Source organism: Amphibalanus amphitrite, unplaced genomic scaffold (assembly GCF_019059575.1).
Source record: "Amphibalanus amphitrite isolate SeventyFive unplaced genomic scaffold, NRLGWU_Aamphi_draft 000795F_arrow, whole genome shotgun sequence".
NCBI lineage: Eukaryota > Metazoa > Arthropoda > Thecostraca > Balanomorpha > Balanidae > Amphibalanus > Amphibalanus amphitrite.
In genome coordinates, this window is record NW_024882289.1 from 198,303 (window position 1) to 217,899 (window position 19,597).

Genomic DNA, 19,597 nt, shown 5'->3' on the forward strand with positions numbered 1-19,597 from the left:
ATGGAGGCCGAAATCGGCCGTAAGGAAGTAAACAGATAGGTTTTTGGACACGGGCTACAAGATGGCTATCTCAGTTTCAATCCCCATGTTAAAGGTGGCCCTTTTCCTTTAACACCTTCAAGACAATGTCATAACTCTACCTCGTTTCCTATATCAAAAGTAATAGTCGAAAAACTGATGTTGAGCTATTTAAGCTTTTTGACCTAGCCCGACCATTTGAGTGGCGCTGGCAATCAATTGCACGCTGTCCATCAAATATGGACAGAATGGTCGTGTTTCTGTAAATATGTTGTTGTTTTTTACGTGCGTCTTCAGATCAAGAGATATTTGTCCTTTTCCCCGATTTGGCTGGTAATGATGAGGACAATGATCTGACCTTTCGTTGTTGGTAAGGGGCCCCCATTTGGTTGAGGGGGGCCCACTTCGCTGGGGGGCCCATCGCGAACGTCTCTCACCCCCATCGCCAGAGTTCTGGCTGCGCCACTGGCCTTCAGTGACCGCTTACAGGGGCGACAGATACAGGCAGAGGAGGCATCGTCCCCTAAGAAACTTTTGGAGGAGGGGCAAACGTTACAACGTATATTCTTGCCCCTCCATAATTTGTGCCCTAATCATGAAGAAAATTTCATAACCTGATATTGCAGCTATGCGCTCCTACAGTTTGTCCAACGGTGCCTTTTGAATATGTGTAAATGCCAACCATTTCCGCTTAATATCATTTTTTTTTTGTCTTTTTAGATTCGATTTAGAGATATTTTAAGTGTGCAAGAGACGCAACTCATACCTTCAGTGGTCGTTTGCCGCTATTTTGTACCTACATAAATGCCAAATCGCAAGCGATCGGAGACGGAAGGGCTAGCCATTCGTTTGCGGGTAGTTAGGACTGATGCGCTCATAATAAGCCACTCGCCTGATTTTTTTTTCAAGCGCAACAGTTTCCAGCGCATAAAATGGTAAACGCCGAGGTCGTACCTAGGTACACATTGACCACATTGACCAATGCACGGTCGACGGTATGATATGACACCCAAAAGCCAGTCATCAGAGATCTGCTTTGGGCATTCGGAGGCTTGTGTGGGGCCAGTGTTAAAACTGGATGTTCGCAGTTCAGTATCCGCTTTATTTCAGTTTTTACTATTAAAAAAGCAAAAATTAATGATGGAAACTTTTGAGGGTTAGGGCACTGATCATTAGTGCCCCCCCCCCCTCTGTCTAAAGGCTGGCTATAGAATAAAGAGCATCAACCACGAACAGTAGCGGCGAAACATCTTCAATTAAGGGAGGGGGGGGGGGCACTGCCGACTTTTGGTCCCATTCTTTCCATGCAACGCCCATAGGGCTAACGTTAAAATGCCAAAATCAAAGGGGGGCACGGTGCCCCGGTGCCCTCCCCGTTCCGCCGCCTATGAACACGAAAGCAAAATCTAAGGCATTTTGGAAAAATGAGTATGCCCCGCAGCGTCCGATAACTACCACTTTCCATTGGGTCAAGCCAACCAAGTGTATAACTATGAATATTTTTTTATTCATATATTATTTTCATAATATTATATATTCATATATTCATAATATTATTTTAGTATGTATATACTTGGCTTGGCCAAGTGTATACACTTGGCCAAACCAAGTGTATAATGGCACTTAACGATAGCACTAACCTTGTCTCACTTTTCGTTGAAGTCTGTTCCGAATGGTTTCGGCCACAGACTGGCTGCACTGAGGTCGTTTGGTATGTGCAACTGTAATTAAAGCCACCTGAGGCGCCCTGACACCAGGCTGAAGCTGGGTTGGAAATGCTTCGTCTTTGCAGATATCACTGGCCACTGATTCTCGAGTGCCTGAACCGGTAGATGTCGTGGCAAAATTTGGTGTGATAATTTGGACCTCACCGCAGTCAGCACACCCTAAGGCCCTAATAAAGAAACGCCCCACCCAGAGCTTCTGGATTCGCGTTCCAGTCCAACGTTCCTTCACCTCAGCCCGCCGCCGCGCTCCCTCACCCTCCGTTCCCAGCTTGACGAGCGTTTGGGCCTTAGTTAAGCCATGCTGTAGGCTTACTGTATAAACCCATCGAGACAGCCCGTCTCGGTGAGTTTAGTTGGCGAACTACTGCCTTGGGGTGGGTTTCTGGCGGATCGCTGTCCCAATAGGTTTAGATGCGACCGACTGTCTCTGAATGTTTGAGCGGTCTCCTCCCGCTGTGAGCTAGTTTCAGTTGATATCTGTCTCAGAAATACTTTTTAATGGAAGGTTAAGCGGAAATCGAACGTAAAATGAACAGAAGAAATGGTAACCAGTTACCTCATTGCAAAGAATAGCGCTCGCCTACTTCAAAAGGTTTGGCACCGTTCTTCAACATCTGATATGCGATCGGGTTATGGCACAATTTTTCCCATTGGAGCTTTTTCTAATACAGCAATACGAAAAGCGTTACATCGTCCACTGACAGATCCAGGGAGCGGGCATTTAAAGCAAATATTTACTCCTCCTCCCCCTGGCCCCTGCATCGCCCGAAATAGGCAAAACGTAGGTACCTCATGTTTCCTAATAATAACACTTTTATCAGGATTTTTTTTTGCTTTTTACTGTTCAGCAGTAGGTCCGTAAGGAATCAAAATCCGATGAATTTTTGGACTTTGGACACTTTTTTGGGGGGTATGTCCCCTACAGCGTCAAAAACGCCTTTCTGGATCCGCCTATGACATCATCTCGATCTCGATCTTGCCCCCCCACGCCAAAATCGAATCCGCCGCCACTGCCAACTTGCGATAGTCAAAGCGACCTTTGGGCAAAATCCAGCGCGAGTATTAAACCTCAATAGGATTTTTTTAGGTGAATAATTGAAAGTGCTCAGGTAAGAAATACCTACTAACTAATCATCAATCTTGCCCTGTCTCATTTCAGAGCTGGCACGCTGGTGTTGCGCTGGGGCCAGAGCCGTGAATCATGAATGCGCCGATGCAACTCATAATGGCAATTGAAATTGCATGGACAATTGTATCGCCGAACGGATCATCCTGCCAAATTAGGTACGTTCTCTGATCGCGGACCGTACCTCACCCGCGTTTGGCGTAGCTAGGGAACACCCTGGACTTCACGGCTATCCAACTAAATGGGCCATGAGGAGACTTGGATTTGGACACTCAAGATCGGACATTCAACAGCAGACTGGATCTGACGCGAGTCGCGATGTCGGCTGAGTCATGGGTGCCATGGAGGTAAGAAGCTGAAAGCTCTGGTAAGAAGGGTCTCGATCATCGGTGTGTTCAGGTCAAGAAACGCTAGGGGCTGGCAGTCTTTGTGATAAACGTCCTTTTGAAACGTTTATCGCCCCCAAAGTCAGGCATCTAATGTGATTCAGGTTAGCTACACCTAAGACTAAGAGCACCATAGGCTGTTGACCTCACTTTATTCTGTAGCAAATATTCCTTTCTGCATTCCCGACTAATCTCTCGCGGCTCTGCCATGTGTGAGGCACAAAAATGCTTATGACCAACTGGCGCTTGTCCGCTAAGCGACTTGACAGTAGAACTGTGAGTCGAAAAAACAATAACGTAGGTGCGCCTTTAAAGTGCAACTTCGGTTCTTATAGATATGCGCCCAAGTTTATTGTTTACGCGCGAATGAATGACACGTTAGGTAAAGCACATCGTGCTGTCCTGTACGCTGATTACTTTTCTGTGGGTCGTTTAACCATGCTTTCGAAAGTGAACTTCTGGGGTTGCCGAGCCGCTGCTGCTTCCCGCGCCATGTCGTGCCCTGCCCTGGCGTGTTTTTCTCGCGCCTCCGCCCTCTCCCCGTCCTCACCTCTCTCCGGGCGAGAGGTGCGGCGTTTTTGCACCGCCTCTGCCTCCGCCGCCGGCGCCGGCCGTACGATTAGGATCGTTATCACCTGAGAAGAATGCGCCCTCTCTGGGCCGTCGCGGCGCGGCACTCGAACGCTGCAACACCGACCGGAGGGGCAATTAGCTCCGCCGTCCGTACAGCGCCCCGGGGCGCCGCTAGATGGCAGCACGCGATAGCCGACCGGAGAGGCTCGCTCGGCCCGGCCCGGTCCGGCGCGGTGCGTTCCGGCGCCTCTTGATGGCCGTTAGCGCCGGTACTGGAGAGCGGCGATCGGAGAGGCGCGGAGCGGCGGACTGTTGGCGCCGCGTCCGGCCGCAGGGATCAAAGGCACGTCTCGAGTGATGACCCCACAGGTGTGACCGGGGAGTGGGACTGTGTCTGCCTCCCTCCGAGCTGGGGCTGGGCGGCGACCGCTATATACAGCCAGCTCGAGTGACGGGCGAGGTGTCCCCGCCATCAGGCTGCATGAATCGGTGGTTTGCGATCACGATTGTGGCACTCTCCAAATCCCTTCCCAGATAGGGCTCGGCTGTAATACAGGTACGAGTACAGCTTGGTGGCACTAATCTCTCCCGAGGCTCTGTGCTGTCCAATGTCCATTACTCAAAAGTTGACATTATTGTTGCTCGCACCAGCACGCTGAGACCTTGCGAGGTCGCGTTAAATGGCCGGGACTTGTGACCATGCCTCTTAGCATTGTTACCCGATACCCATAACCCATTTCAGCGATTCTCCGAAACGTCATTCTCCCGGTAGATATTGTCCGAAGAATTTGATGCCCTTCTCGGCTGATCGCCACCACATGTTATCGTCAATATGAAATCCACTTAGTGGTGTGGCTCGACAGTAGATAACGCCTGGGCTGTGCAGTGTGCATCTCGTCGATTTGCTTTCGTTGACCATTGCTGCCGGAGGCCACAGCCGGTAATGAATTGAGGACCTGTTTGTGACTGGGCTATTGCTGACGATCCATCAGCTCAGCAACGGGCGGGTAAAATGAACCCGAGAGACGTATGCATGCCGCCGGACTGTTAATGAGCTGAGGGCTAATACACAGTGCGCTCAGCTCCGGGCGCGCTCCGCTGTTGCATGTCCGATTTGCATCGTTCGGTATGAAATACGGCGGCGGCATGGTGTCATAAACAAAGAATGCCCACTCCAATAATACTGCACTAAAGTCATGACAGATGCACGCCTTGTTGGTGAAAAGGAACAGCTGGTAATTGCATTGTCGAAATTAATGGTAATTTGGTTAGTAACTTGCAAGTCAGTCGCGTTTCCAGGACCGTTTGCTTCAGTCGCTGTGCCGTCAGCCTGTGAACGAGGTATGAATGATTATCTCGGAATTAATTATACACCGTCTGGTAAAAACATTCATTACATTAATGCATGTCGTGCTAGTGCCCGCGCCGTATTCTACGCCTTGGCCGGCTAACCAGCGGTCAGTCGAGCGTGGTTGGGGCCGGGCGTGGGAGCCTCTCGAGCAGGTTCCTGGCCGGCAGTCGAGCGCCAAGCGCCCGGCATTTAATTGAATCTGGATTCAAAATCGTCGCCTAATGTCTCCAAGTTGTCGTCTCTCAGTCTGGTTCAGTGCTATGGACGCACGATTTTACTAGCATAAATGGACTTGCTGGCTAGTGAGTGGCGCCCCTCGGGCAGTCGTATAGTCCAGTCGAAGCCTCGCACTGTCCGCTCGACGCTCGCGGACAGTCTCACAATCCGCCTCACCGTCCGTCGTTCCGCGCCGCGGGCTCTGTCTATTTGCTCGGCGGCCTGTGCCGGCAGACGGCATTGTTCTAGCGACGGCTGTGTGCGGTAGCCGGTGTCTGTGTGTACGCCTGTGAATGGCGCACCGTGTACTTACACCGGGCGGCCAGCTCTGTAAACACGACCCGTGCGGGGCCGTGACAATGGCTCACCCACCGGGAGCCCCCGTGTAACGACCCGCAGGCGGGCCGCTATACGGCGCCCGCGGGTCCTTTGAGGTATAGTGAGTTTAGCCGGGCGCTACACTTGTTCTTTCCGGGGTCTTTCCTCACTGATGTTTCCAACAGCATTGCGGTTGACCCTTTGGGACCAGCCGAGGACGGTTGGGTATAGCTACCTAAATGAAGCGACCGTCATGGTTCCGTCCCTGTCGGATTTGCTGACGCGTCACCCTCCCTCCATGGCCTCCCGGCCACTGCGCCGTCACGATTTCATTTGCGGCTTAGAGCACGATCCAGTTACCACTTGAAACACGGTTTCAGCCACATCCTACTCAGCAGTTTCGGTCGCCGCTCTCCGTTCATCTAGTCAAGTCACGAGCAATTTGTGCCAGTCGAGTCGTGCGCTGGACCTGACCGTGTCTCCTGTTCCGTCAACCCGAGCCCGGAGCCGTGGGATTTAGCGTTTTACCAAAATTTGGGATGTGGCGTTTATTTTCAGCTTCGGGACGATCCCAGCGTAAACGAGATCATATCATGGCTTGGATAGGTTGCCGCTTGCGCTTTTTGGTCAGAGAACCCGGTTAGTTACGGCATGGTAAGTGTACATATTTTGATCAGCTGTACCATTCCCAGGAATTTCCCAGGATTACCTATACCGATATGCGCTTTGGCACCGTCTATACGGTCTGAGGCTTTTTACTCTTTATATCATAACGCATTGGCTCATGGGTTGATTTGATTCTCCTTTCCTCATGTCCTCTTTCTCCCACTCTGGCTCTCTCCACCATTCCGCCCATTCCGCCGACACCTCCGCTGCACCCATCCAAATCCCTCGGCGGCTCATCATGTAAGCGTCGTGCAATTTCCGCTGAAGCGGCCGGCCGCCGGCGCCCGGGGCATGTGCCGTGCATGTCTGGCTCACCTATCGTTAATATCGCTGGCCAGGCCCGCTTTACCGCCGCTTTCTGGCCGGTAACGAGTAACGAGCGGCTGGCGGCGGCGGGCCCCTCGCGCTGCGCGCCGCCTCGCCGCCAGACCCTCCGCCGGATAATCGCTTCTCGGGTGCATTGTTAGCCCCTTGATTCATGATTTAGCGGCCGGCACTCATTATCTCGTTGACTTTACGGCACGGAGACGGTCTCTTTGTTTTTGGCGGCGCTCGGGCGGCGCTGGGGGTATAATTTGCGCCGGTGGCTGGCGGTGGTTGGCCGCTGGTCCGTCCGTCCCTTCGTCCGCTGTCCGTCGGCCGGCCGGTGCGCAGCGCCGCGAGCTGAACCGCCGACTCATCTAATGACACGGTGCCGATGCACGGGTGGCGTCCACTGGGGCCGTGCAGAGGGCCGCGCCGCGCCGGCCGCCCACGGAGCCGCCGGCCGGGGACGGTGCGTGCGCCGCCGGCCGAGCCATTACGGCAGAGCGAGCGCCGCCGGCCGGTGGGACCGGAGATCTACGCAGCGACCACCGCGGTGCATTCACCCACCCCGCCCTGCGTTAAACATTGACGCTGATCGTGCAATGCAAACGACCGGGCCTTCAATTAACGGATGTACACATGCACTATGCAGGATATGAATTATGGCTTTGTCCCGGCTTTTACATGATGGATCAGCTTTGAAATGGTAATAGCATCGACTGAAGTCGGCGTGCATCAAAGGCAGCTATTCCGTTTGATTTGTAGGAGGTTCGGCTGACCTCTGTAGGCGCTCGCCGAGTCCGGGACCGTTTGGGTCGTGTCTCCCCGGTTTCCCGTTTCGCCCTAATGATCCGGGCGGTCGCGGTGAGCAGTGCCTACCTGTTGTTAGTGGTGGGGCGGCCGTCCCCCGCCGTCGGCCGGCGGGCGGGGGCGGGGGCGGTCGGAGTGCGGCGGAGGCCGCCTATTGGTCCTCGGGTCACCGGCCGGGCGGCGGATCAAAGGCAAGCCGCCGCGTGTCGGCCGGCCATCCATCAGCCGGCTTGTTGGAGCGGCCCGCCCCGTGCGCCGGCCGGCGGGGCCCCGTCCGCGGACCGTGGAGCGGACAGGACAGGGTGGCCGACGGGAGCCGCACGGAGCCCCTGAAATACACCCGGACGGAGGGACAGGGAGGGAAGGACGACCGGACGCGGTGACCCTGACAGCTGCCTGCCCCAGTGGACAGTGACGGCTGGAGGGCAGGACGGGCGGCCGACGACTGACGACTGATGACTGGGGACTGACAGCTGAAGGATGCCGACTGAAGTACGATGGCTGACGGCTGAAGTATGATGGCTGAAATCCGACGGGTGATTGTTGACTACTGACCGATGGCATACGAGTAGGCATTGGGTCGCGTCTCCACGGTTTCCGGTTTTGCCCTAATGATCCGGGCGGTCGGCTGATAAACGGTTAGGAAGTTTTAGTTTCTGTCTGTATTTACTCTGCTTGCCTTTCATGATTTGAGTTTCGAACAATGAAATCAAGTTGAAAGCTCAAGCGGGCAGGCTTCTCTCAGTCGTGCGCACTATTTCTTTCATTTAGCATTCGGATTGTTTAGCTAAACGTTACGCCAGCCCCGCGAGCTCTTTGGCGTCCAGCTGCCTGCTTTGAATTCCATGGTCAGCTGAGGTTCCGTCAATCACTGGCGCCTGGAACGTCGCTATGTTTATGCACGTATGCATTCTTAGGCGGGTGTATGCTGATTTGGGCGTTTGAATGGATGTGCCGAAAATCAGCAACGCTGTGTTATTGATGATGTTCTCTGGGGTGATGATTTAACCATTCATTCATCTCTTTAGCATAGCGCTTCGTAGAATCATCGATTGCACTTGAAATTACCACATGCCTGACTTCTAAGAAAACAGCAGCTGCTGTTGCAGAAATCGAACCATGGCGATGCCGGTGTTTTGTCTGGCCGGCAGTTACCCAAGGCGCATGACGGCAGGTGTTGCGTCGTGTTAGTGTGCTCGATAAGTGACAGCAGGCGGCTTCTGTGCAGTGCGTGCCGAGCGGCTGCTGACCAGCTGCAGGTCGCCCCACGGACCAGGTACAGCCTGCGGCCGCGCTGTCCGCTGCAAACTCCAGCGCCCACCCCGCCACTTAGCAGTGTCCTCGTGCACAGTCGGGCCGCCCACAGGACGCATCGCGCAGTGTGCCGACCTCGAGACATCTGCGCCGCTCGCAGCGCATTGCCGATGTTAGAGTGAGTTTGCGAAATCTGTGGATCCGCGGATTTCCTAGGGAATCCACGAAACACTGCCCCGTCCTGCCGACCACCGTCCATGTCGCCTGTTACCTTCTGTCATCCACCGCCCACGGTTATCTCCTCCTCACTGCAAATTACACCGTTCACCGCCATCCACCACTCTTTGTCCATCGCCCTCCTTTCGCCGCCCTCCCTCTATCGCCCTTCGTCCACTATCCTCCATCCACAATCCTCCGTCCACAATCCACCGCCCGCCGTCCACCGTCAACCGCCGTCCGTCCACGCCCCACGGCCGCTCCCGCTCCGCGCTGGCTGCACGGAACGATTTGTATTCGTCGAATATAATGAGCGCCGTTTTGATCCGCTGCATCGGTTCAGGCATTGCATGCACACGTTTTTACGGCGGACCTCCTAAGCCCGCCGCCGCGCCGGTGCGCGGCCCGGCCCGTCCGGCTCGGCTCAGGGTGGTGTAATGCGGTGCCTGGCAGTAATATACATAGTGTGGTATGGTGGGTGATACGCGGCTATATACCGCTGCAGTGAGCGGTATGGTGTGACGACTTAAAGTGCTCTGGGTGTGACATCATTACAGCGTGGCTACAAAGCATGCATGTGCACTCGGTGGGCGCTGGTGTAGAGTATGAGCCCACTTTATATGTATACAGGCTGTTTCGGAACTATAAATAGCTCGTAATACACGTGGCAAGTGCGATAGGGTTCGGTGCATCGTGGTGCGCAGTATGACTCGGTACGGCTTTGGTACACCGGGTGACAGCTCGCAACGATTTTGGTGCGACGTGTGCGTCGCACAAGCCTGCCGCGGAAAGCCGCAGTGCCCTATGCGCTACAAAACAGCTCGATACGGCTCTAAACGGATATGTGTAGCTGGGTACGCCACGATACACCGCGATGCATTGCAGCTAGACCGGCTCCCGGCTCGGCCGGGGAAGCCGAGCTCCGCGGCCGGCTGACGGACAGCGGCGGCTCTTTGGATGACGTCCGCCGGCTTACCGTTTTTACAAGGCGAGCAAAGCGCATGCCGGGGGCTTGTTCGGACAGAAAAAGGGCCGCGGCCGCACGGGACGGAGAAAAACACGCCGTCAGCCGGTCGGCCGCACAGGACCGGCCGAGATGGAGCCGATAGCTGCAGCTTCTGGGAAGCGGCCGCCGCCGCCGCTCCCCGGCACGGGCTGGGCGGCGCCGCCGAGCCGGCCTCCGAGCTCGCGGAATGATGAACTCAGCGGCTGTCATTGTACAGGGTAGGTCGGTTCTTGGTGCACCGCTTTAGAGATCAAAGTTTACTAAAGTTTAGAGAACCGACACCGAACTGGACATGCAGTTGGAAGTTCTTTCGAGACTGGATTTTGACCAATATATTCCGATGGATGGATGGATGGATGGATCAGGATGTTGCGTGTAGTGAACATCGCTCCTCGTGGTTTGCCAAAGACCAAAGAACTTTCCTGAGCCATGAGTGTAGTAAGCCGGTTCCTATTTAGGTACCCCAACAGCTCCGTGAACGTGTTTGATACCTACAAGTTACAACACCATCTCTACCGCTCTGTCCCTTGGAGACTCATACTCATACTCATACTCATATATTTCGGTTACATCCAAGAAATTGGGTTTTCAGTAAACCACGTCATACATTCAGTAGTTCAAAACTCATACCTGTACATACAGGACAGATTCTATAGAGGTTAAAACACACCACACATGATAAACTAACTGACCACATTGACCTAGCGCAGCCGGATTAAACATGCCGTTTCTTAACCTTTTTACGGAACGCCGCCAGACCGGTGCAGCCTCGAACAGGCGCAGGCAACTCATTCCATGAACGAGTTGCGCGACAGATGAATGAGCGCCGGGCAAGCTCAGTTCGCACGCGCGGGACATGAAGCTGACCGTCACTGGTTGCCCTAGTGCTACGGCTCGACACCGCAGTACGGTGGACGATGCGGCTGCGGTTCGAGACTGTAGCCTCGAACCGTCACCGACGTCACTCGCCCTTCCGAGAATCCCCAGAAAGAGACGGCTCGGCGAACGGTGTCCCGCCGTGCCAGCCCTCCCAACTAGAGCCGAACTAACTCCCGACAGACGCCGGGGCGGAGCGACCTGCGGGGCTGGTCGGCGGTGCTCAGTGGAACTGGTCGACAGAATGGCGACCACACGGGATGAGCTGGAACGCTGCACCTGGCCGCCCACCGCACGCAGACCGCAGCGCGTCTCACACATCACCTCCAGTATCACCGCCGCCGTCCCGTCCCGCCCTCCGATCTCTGGTGAATCTCGCCTCCCGTTCGTGGTTGAACACCACGCCGCTGCGAGACGGTCCTCCATTGCGACTGCACACACCGGGTATTTCCTGCTGAACGCTCAGAGGTGTCCCTCGGCGACCGACGCGACGTCGCGCCCCTGTGTGGCGGCAATGGAGTTCCGCGGTCCGCGCTGAGATGTGCTGGAGATGTGCTGGAGACTGAGACTCACTGATGTTGATTGAGTCGTTTGAAACTCACATGGGTGCGGCGAAAGTGGTAAAAGTTGACGATTTTATTAGTTTGGCATAGGTGAACTTGAGGGAGGTTGTACTGTTGTGCATGTTTTGCGTCCTTCTACATTGCGTCCTTCTACATTGCGTCCTTCTGCATTGCGTCCTGTAGGTGATTATTTTCGTGATTCATCTTTACGTATTGCATTTGCATGACTGCGGGCTGAAATTGTTGCCTTAGGGCGACAGAGGTCATGTTTAAGGCCGGCGTGGGCTGAGCAAAATGAGCTAAACAAACTGTGACAAGTGCGACAGTGTATCAAGCCAAGCCCATGGTGAAGATTTAGGTACCAGCATTATTTCACCCCAAAGTCACCGCATGTTGAGTGTTTTGTATGCAACTGACGTCATATCAGTGGCCCATCAGGGCAGAGCGGAGCGGTGACTCACAGCTGAGAGGTGTCCGACTCCGTGACAGATGCGCTCGTTCCGGGCAGTCTGACACCCGTCACTGCCTCAGACCGGGACCAGAACACCTCAAGTCCCGCCTGTCTGACCACCCACCCCACCCTGCCCCTCCCCCGCAGGGTGACACTGTAAACACACCGGTCACACGCACATCCACACGCACACATCATCTCTGACGTCAGCTGGCGACCTGCCGACGGCGGCGGATCAGTGCCGCGGTGTGCAGGCCGGGTCGGATCGGGGGTAGGGGGGGGGGTCGGATCGGAAACGGCTCAGCGTCCGAGAGGGCGCCGCTAGGGGCTTACGCCACAGGGGCTCAGGAAAAGCCGGGCATCAAAGCGGCTGCGGTGGCAGGCGAGCTTCAGCCGGATAGCGGAGCTGGAATAACCGAGAACGGAGGTCACCGCCGCACGTGAGGCTCTCAGCTGTCCGGGACGCGGCGCGGTGTTCCACTCTGCAGTTCTGCACCAAATTCGTCACCCTTCCCTGACCCTGCTGACACTTCAGCTTCACTTCATCAACACCCGACGATGAACTTTGGAGGTCCTCCCCCCTCCGGCTGTAAAGCTGCCGGAGGGACCCGACGGTCTAAAAACCCGACGGTCCTACAGCAGCAGTTTGCGAAAGGTCTGCGGCCCGCCGACCCGCCGACCCGCCGAGCCGCCGAGCCGCCGAGCCGCTGAGCCGCTTAGACGGCCGCTGGGCGGGAGCGGCGTCGACGGTAATTATCTGGCCGGCCATCTTGTCGGCCCGGTCGGTTGCTTGTTAGCGATTCGTTATCAGCTGCATCTGAGGCGGCCGGCCGGCACCCTGTAACCGGACCCCTGGCCGGGCCAATTGGACCTCTGAGTGACTGCCGCGCCGGCTGAGCTGCGTGCGGTGCGGATGGTGGGCAGACGATCGGCTTTTGTGAGTCACCAAACGGGCTGAGCCGTGATCTTCTTTGTTGAAATGCTGCGGCACGAAATGCACAAAATTCGTGCAATCGCTAAGTGGGACTAATTTGGGCGAGTTTCCTGAAGCGCTGCCCTTCGTGTCCTGCAGAACTGCGATCCAGGTCGTTAGCGAACGCTATCGTTTATCAGACCGTGAAGTATGTAAATATTTTCACGAGATGGCCCGGAGTCTCGCTGTCGCTGTCCATCAATCACTGCGTGGCTCCACCGCGCCGCTCAGCTGCTCGTTAGTGATAGTTGTGCGGAGCGCGGTCGCCCGCCTTGGTCCGTCTGCCGGCCCGTCGCGGCGGCGGCGCGGTCACCGCTCGTCGCCCGGCGCTGACGTCACCCAGGGAGCGCGGCGGACCGGGCCGGCGGCCTCGGAGCGCCGACTGCCTCCAGCGGTGCGTGAAGCGGCTCAGCTCCGGCATGCCGCCCGTTGGAGAGGGAGGGACCCGGGACCACGGAGAGGCACTCAAACCAGGCGGGCGGCTGCGTCGCCCTCGACGGGTCTATTTCGGGCGTGCCGCGGCCGTTCGCTGCCGCTGGCGCTTTGATGCGGCAGAGCGCGACTAATGCGATGGTGGGTGATAGCGGCGGCCGACGGCGCGCCCCCAGATAGGATCAGGGCCGCCGCCGGACCGTCGCGCCCGGTCAGCGGCCGTCACGCGAGGAGCGCGGCGCCGCCCGCCGCAGCCGGCGCGGCGGCTGTCACCGCCGCTTTACCGGAGATGTTTCCACGCCGTGAGCAGCTGGCATCGCTCGGCCGGGGCGCTGGCCGGCAGCGGCGCCACAAACAGCAGAGCCAGGCGCCCCGCCGCGTGCCGCTCTGTGCCGCTCTGCTCACCGCAGCGCACACCGGTTCGGGCTGCGGCGGCGGCTGGTCAGACTGGCTTCAAGGGAGTTGTGTCGCGTCATCCGAGGGTAGTTCTCGCCATTGGCACCTCATGAAGCGGGCGATGACTAATGCATCTCGCTCATTGAATGAATATGGAACATCAGGGAGGCGGATCATTGGAAAACTGACCACTGGACCGGCGCGGCGGCGCGGCCAAAATCAGCGCGGGTGCTGTGAGGTGCCGCTGCGGCCGGCTGCTCGGGCGCCGGGGGATCAGTCGGTGGGCCGGCGCACCTCTGTCAGACGCGGCCGGCTGCCGCGGCGCCGATGGCCCCACGCCGCTTTGATGGTGCGCCAACACAACCACGCCGGGATTCCGCCGGCCGGCCCGGTTTCACGTCTTCGACCGCTGACCCGCTTCTGATGTGCGGATCAGACGCGCTGCTCGACTTCCAGACCAGGTGTGGGGCGCTGACGCCCAGATCAGTCCGTCTGCTCCCAGAGGCCTATCACTCTAATCAGATCCTCCCCGGGTCTCAGCGGCCCGGTCTTATCCCAGATTAGATCCTGCACTTAGCTCACTGTGCCGCCGCTTATTTAGCTCACTAGTCCTACCATCATGTTTAAAATCCTCTCTGTATTTACCGCCCAGATCGACCCTCTCTGAATCCTCTCAGATCTACCGGGATAGCCGCTGTTAGACCTGCAGTCTGGTCTAAAAGCTCAGGCGAGATCTGGGCTCGGCCGGCGGTGCACGGTCCGTGCAGTTACGTGTGAGTGGGTGCGGCGGCTGAGCCGGTGGGCGGGCGGCGATGTGCGCGATGCACGCCACGCACTGCGCGGGCGGCCGGACGCCGAGCGGGCCATCCCGAGCTGAGGATGGGCCCGGTGCACGCGGGCGGGCGGGTCGCCAGTACGGCACCGATGGCTGGGACGCACGCCACGCACGGGCCGAGCCGCTCCGATGATGGCCACTCAGAAAAACGGGGTCGCCGCCCTCGGTGAGCCGGGTGGAATTTTGACGGCGGCATGCGTGCCGACTGGCTGATAGGATTGGCCGCCGGCTCCTCCGTTCTCCGACTGCTGAGCGGGGCCGGGCCGCCGATCACAGAAGATAGACAGCGTCAGTCCGTCAATCCGTCTGTCCATCGTATAACCAAGCCTCCATGGCCCCAGCCCGGTGTCATTACTCGCACAGAGAGCAGCTCATGGGGCCGGGGGTAGCGCGCCGGCCGATGACGGAGCGGCGCTGCCGGTCTGAGGTACGCCCGACAGGCGACTGAGTGACTGTCGGACCAGCTGAGCGATCACCGGACCGTCCCCCGGCCGCTGCGCTCACCGGTCCGACGCACGCGACCGCGCGCTGAGGATGACCGACGGGAGGGGGCTGGGCAGCCATACCGAGCTGTCCGCTCGGCTGACGTCCCTCGCCGACAATGGAGCGAGTCGCGACGGTATACTGAGCCGACGGCTGACGGGCCGACAACGAACAATGAGCCGTCAATCGGCGGCTGTTCGGCTCTCGGACAGCCCGTCAGACCGCCGGGTCTGACCGGACCGGGTGGGATGGGGTACCGATCGCTGGTGAGCGCCGACAGGGGCGGGTTGGGTTCGAGAGATGTCAGCTCGTGTGCCTGCAAGTGCACTGGGCAGAGAGATGTTTCGTCATCTCCCCCGGGACGGCTTGAGGGAGCTGAGGCCGGAAGGATTGACCCCTCTCCCGGTGAGATTGACCTCGCTCCCGGTCGGATTGACTTCGCTCCCGGTGAGGTTGACCTCACTCCCGGTCGGATTCACCTCGCTTCCGGTTGGATTGACCTTGTTCCCTGATGTATTGACCTCACTCCCGGTGAGATTGGCCTCTCTCCCGGTCGGACTGGCCGCTCTTCCCGTCGGAGATTGAGTGCCGTTGAGCTACCCAGCTAAAACTGAGAGCCATGCAGCGGCTGCTCCCCACGCCTGCCGCCCCGGCCCGCTCCGGACGTTTACGTGGAGCTGTCCGCCCCGCGCCGTCCGCCGGCTCCAACAAGGATCAGCGCGCCGTCTGGCGCTGGGCGTGTCGGGTATTTGGATTTCAGTCGGAAATTTCTGCGGCTATCGGCTGCAGTTGCATGTCCGTGCAACGCTCCTCCACCCGGGGATCGGCTATCGCTGCTGCACTCCCGGAACATTGCATCAGACTGAGAATCAGTGGCAGACAGCGAGATATCCTAATGGGCTTATGTGTACAAAGTTAGAGGAGGTCGTGCTCGCGTTTGCTGAGTCCCAGCTGCTAGTCATAGGGTGAATAGGTCAAAAGCGCCCCCAGTAAGCGCGAAATCTTCTGACACTCAACCCAACCCAGATTACTCAAACCTTTGGGCACCATCATGTAGCTCATTCTTTTTACTACGCTTTGAGACCAAGAAAAGACACTTGCGTGTGGTATTTAACCCCCAAAAAAGGTTTCCGCATACCCTTACAAAAGGGCGTTTTGCCCCACACCCTGGGTAATACGCCCACACCCATGTGCAAAGCGCCCCCACCCCATCCATCAACAGAGAAAATGATGAACATGGCACAACTTGACGTCATTCTGGCGTCATTTGTGGTCAACCTATCATAGCCTTTGGAATAAAATGTTGTTGCAATGTGTAAAATGGATGCCCGGAGGAGTCCTGAAAGTTTGGTGACGATATCTGCAGTCGTTTAGGATGTATCAGCAAAAAAGGACAGGGAGAGGCCTTTTCGGCCCCGACCTACAGGGCGCTACCCTGCACTCTCACCACCGTGCAAAAAGCCCCCCTTTCAGAAAACTGGGGGCGTCTTGCCCCATGCATCGAGTAGGCGTCTTTCCCCATCCACTCCATTTCCGGTCAACAAAATATTGACAAAAAACGCGCCACTAACGCCACAGCATAATAAATTCAACAGAATGACAATAAAACGCAGTTTTGAGTGATGTGCACAATAGCAAGTTTTGTGAAATAAAGAGGGCATCAAAAGCTTAGGAATCTTTTGTAAAAACAACAAAAACAACACCCAAAACCAACATCAGCAGTCTACCCACGCTGCTCCCCAAGACGCAGAACCGGAAATAGAGAACTACGTAAACAAGCAGCTGACTGTTCTGAAAGACAGGATAAAACACCTATCCGCCGATAAGATCTACGATTTTTTTAGGGGAGGCGTTTAACCCAGGGGTGCGTTTTCCCCACAGTTACCCTACGTTTCCAGCGAGGCCTCACGTCCAGTTTTTCGGCTTATTCACGGGCTGAAATGCGTAACTGGTTTGGTGGAATTGAATAAGAATTTGATTTCGAACGAACCGGGCTTGACTTCCATACATACACCGGTCCTCCATCCTCCAAGGTGTCACTCGTCTTCATTCGTCCGTAAGGCGGCTGAACAGGAACACCTCTGGCGTCGCCTCCATGTATCAGAGAATGGCCCGTCATCCCGAGGCAGTGGTCCGAGTCGACCGGCCGACGCCTATCGCCGTCCCGCGGACAATGGCAGCGAAATCGACCCATAGACCTGCCCCGCCGACCCTCGGCTCCCCATGAGCGCGGACAACAGGCGGACTCGTCCACCACTCGGTCCGGGGGAGCGCCACAGTCGCCGCGCCGCCGACAAGGCCGCGCTGAATCGGCCGGCCATTCGGGGCGATGATTCCGCCACTTTACAAGCCTGGCTAAGAGCCGGGGCCATTGTGCGCGCGGCGGACGCATTTCGGCGGGCGGCGCGGCGCGGCCCACCCGCCGAGCGGCTGATGGCGGCGAGCCCTTCACCCGGCGACCCGGCCGGCGCGCCGCTCTGAAAGGTGCCGCGCCGCCCGCGGCCGGGCCGTCAGCCGTAATGGACCCGCTCGGACCGGCGGCGCCGCGGGACGGGACGGCGCGGGAGGGCGGCGGCCTTCACAGGGCGGCCGGGGAGCCGCGGCGCGACCTCAGATCAGCCGCAGGACACATGTGCGCCGCCCGCGTACGGCAGCTGTGTGCGCGGGGTGTCAGCCACAGCGGCGCCGCAGCCGGCACCCAGTTGTCGCCGCTCGACGGTGCTTCCGGCGGCGGCGACACGGCGCCGGCGACCGACAGCGGGCCTCTGTGCAGGCCGTGAAGGCACCCTCTGTTCGGTCAGCTCGTTACCGGGGTCGTTAGTCAACATCTTGTACGGAGCTGGGGCGTCGTCACACGGCGCCCCAGCGCCCCGAGATAGGCGCATAATCTCAACAGGTCGGCAAACAGTCTAAAAGGCACTTTACCGCTGTGTATTGCCGCCTGTTTTATTGACCGTACCGGGACGGAGACATGAATGGAGCACTGACCGGCAGCTGCTTCATCGTGATTCGTGGGACCGTTTTAGCGGCACTGCGATATGAAACGATTGCGAAGCGAAACATTGATATGCCTCAACCGTCTCAGCGTTGAATGCAAGCCTGATTATACCACGTTTGCGAGTGTCATTTGGAGCTTGGAAGGCTGTTATTCACATGCGGCCAGCTCTAGAAGCTGTGTCACGGGGCGTGTATAACGTGCATGACCAACACTTATCTATATTACTATTTGAGGAGGGTGCGTCTGTCCGTTACCGAGGTCCCGACTTGGTGGTGCTTTGCGTGGACTACAGGCCAGACCGTTGCACCTAGCCCGCTGAAATTTGCACAACTTATAGATCAAGGATGCGCGACGTGCCTTTGAGGGGTCTCAGCTCGATCGGATTGATAGGGAGCGCGTGGCGCGTGCTCAAAAAGTGCAAATTCGCGTCATAGACTTTACATGTATAAATCGGCGTGCGAAATCGGGCGAAAATGGCTAATTTTGGCCGACACGGGTCCAGTTCCCGTGCAATATCTTGGTGACCAGGGGTCCGACCGGCACGGGGAAAACAGCATCGTGTACAGAATTGAACGGGCTATTGAATGGTGTGCAATGCAGAGGATAGCACGCGCCACGTGCACCGGAGAGGGCACTTTTATTTGAAAAATTGCGGTTTTTGAGGGATTTTGGAATTAATTTTATTTTTAGGTGGCCGTTAAATGGAGCGAGTTGAATCAACGCCTATTTGCAAGAGAAAGGTACCGCGTCTCATATAAAAATTGTGAATAGCTAATTGATCGACGCCAAGGTGGTACAAATCGCTAGAGAAAATGGTGTTTGTCGATGATGTGCCACTTTATTAATTACACGGGTTTTGCTGCATAACCTGATACGGTTGGCAATTGAAAATGGCACCGTTGGAAAGAGCATTCAATTCTGTCCAAGATTCACTCTTCATGTTTGCATGATGAGCAACAGTATTCTTAAAAATGTAAATGTTCCAAACTATTACATTGTCATTTTTAGCGAAATTCAGCGATGGCCCTCAAAAGACTTCACGCTTAAGTAGAACGCATGATAATACGACACGGGCACCTCGATGCGATGTATCTTTTTGTTTTATTACAAAATGCTTGGCCGTCAAAAAGCAATCGAACGAAATGGATACCAACCAAACCGACACAGACCAACCCAATACCCACGGGTCAAAAATAACCCTTCTTCGCGTTGCGGAGCACGCGGGTAACCCTAGTCTATATTACTATTTGAGGAGGGTGCGTCTGTCCGTTACCGAGGTCCCGACTTGGTGGTGCTTTGCGTGGACTACAGGCCAGACCGTTGCACCTAGCGCCCTGAAATTTGCACAACTTATAGATCAAGGATGCGCGACGTGCCTTTGAGGAGTCTGGGCTCGATCAGATTGGTAGGGGGCGCGTGGCGTGTGCTCAAAAAGTGCAAATTCGCGTCATAGACTTTACATGTATAAATCGGCTTGCAAAATCGGGCGAAAATGGCTAAATTTGTCCGACACGGGTCCGATCCCCGTGCAATATCTCGGTAACTGTGGGCCCGATCGGTACGGGGAAAACAGCATCGTGTAGAGAATCGAACGGGCTATTGAATGGTGTGCGGTGC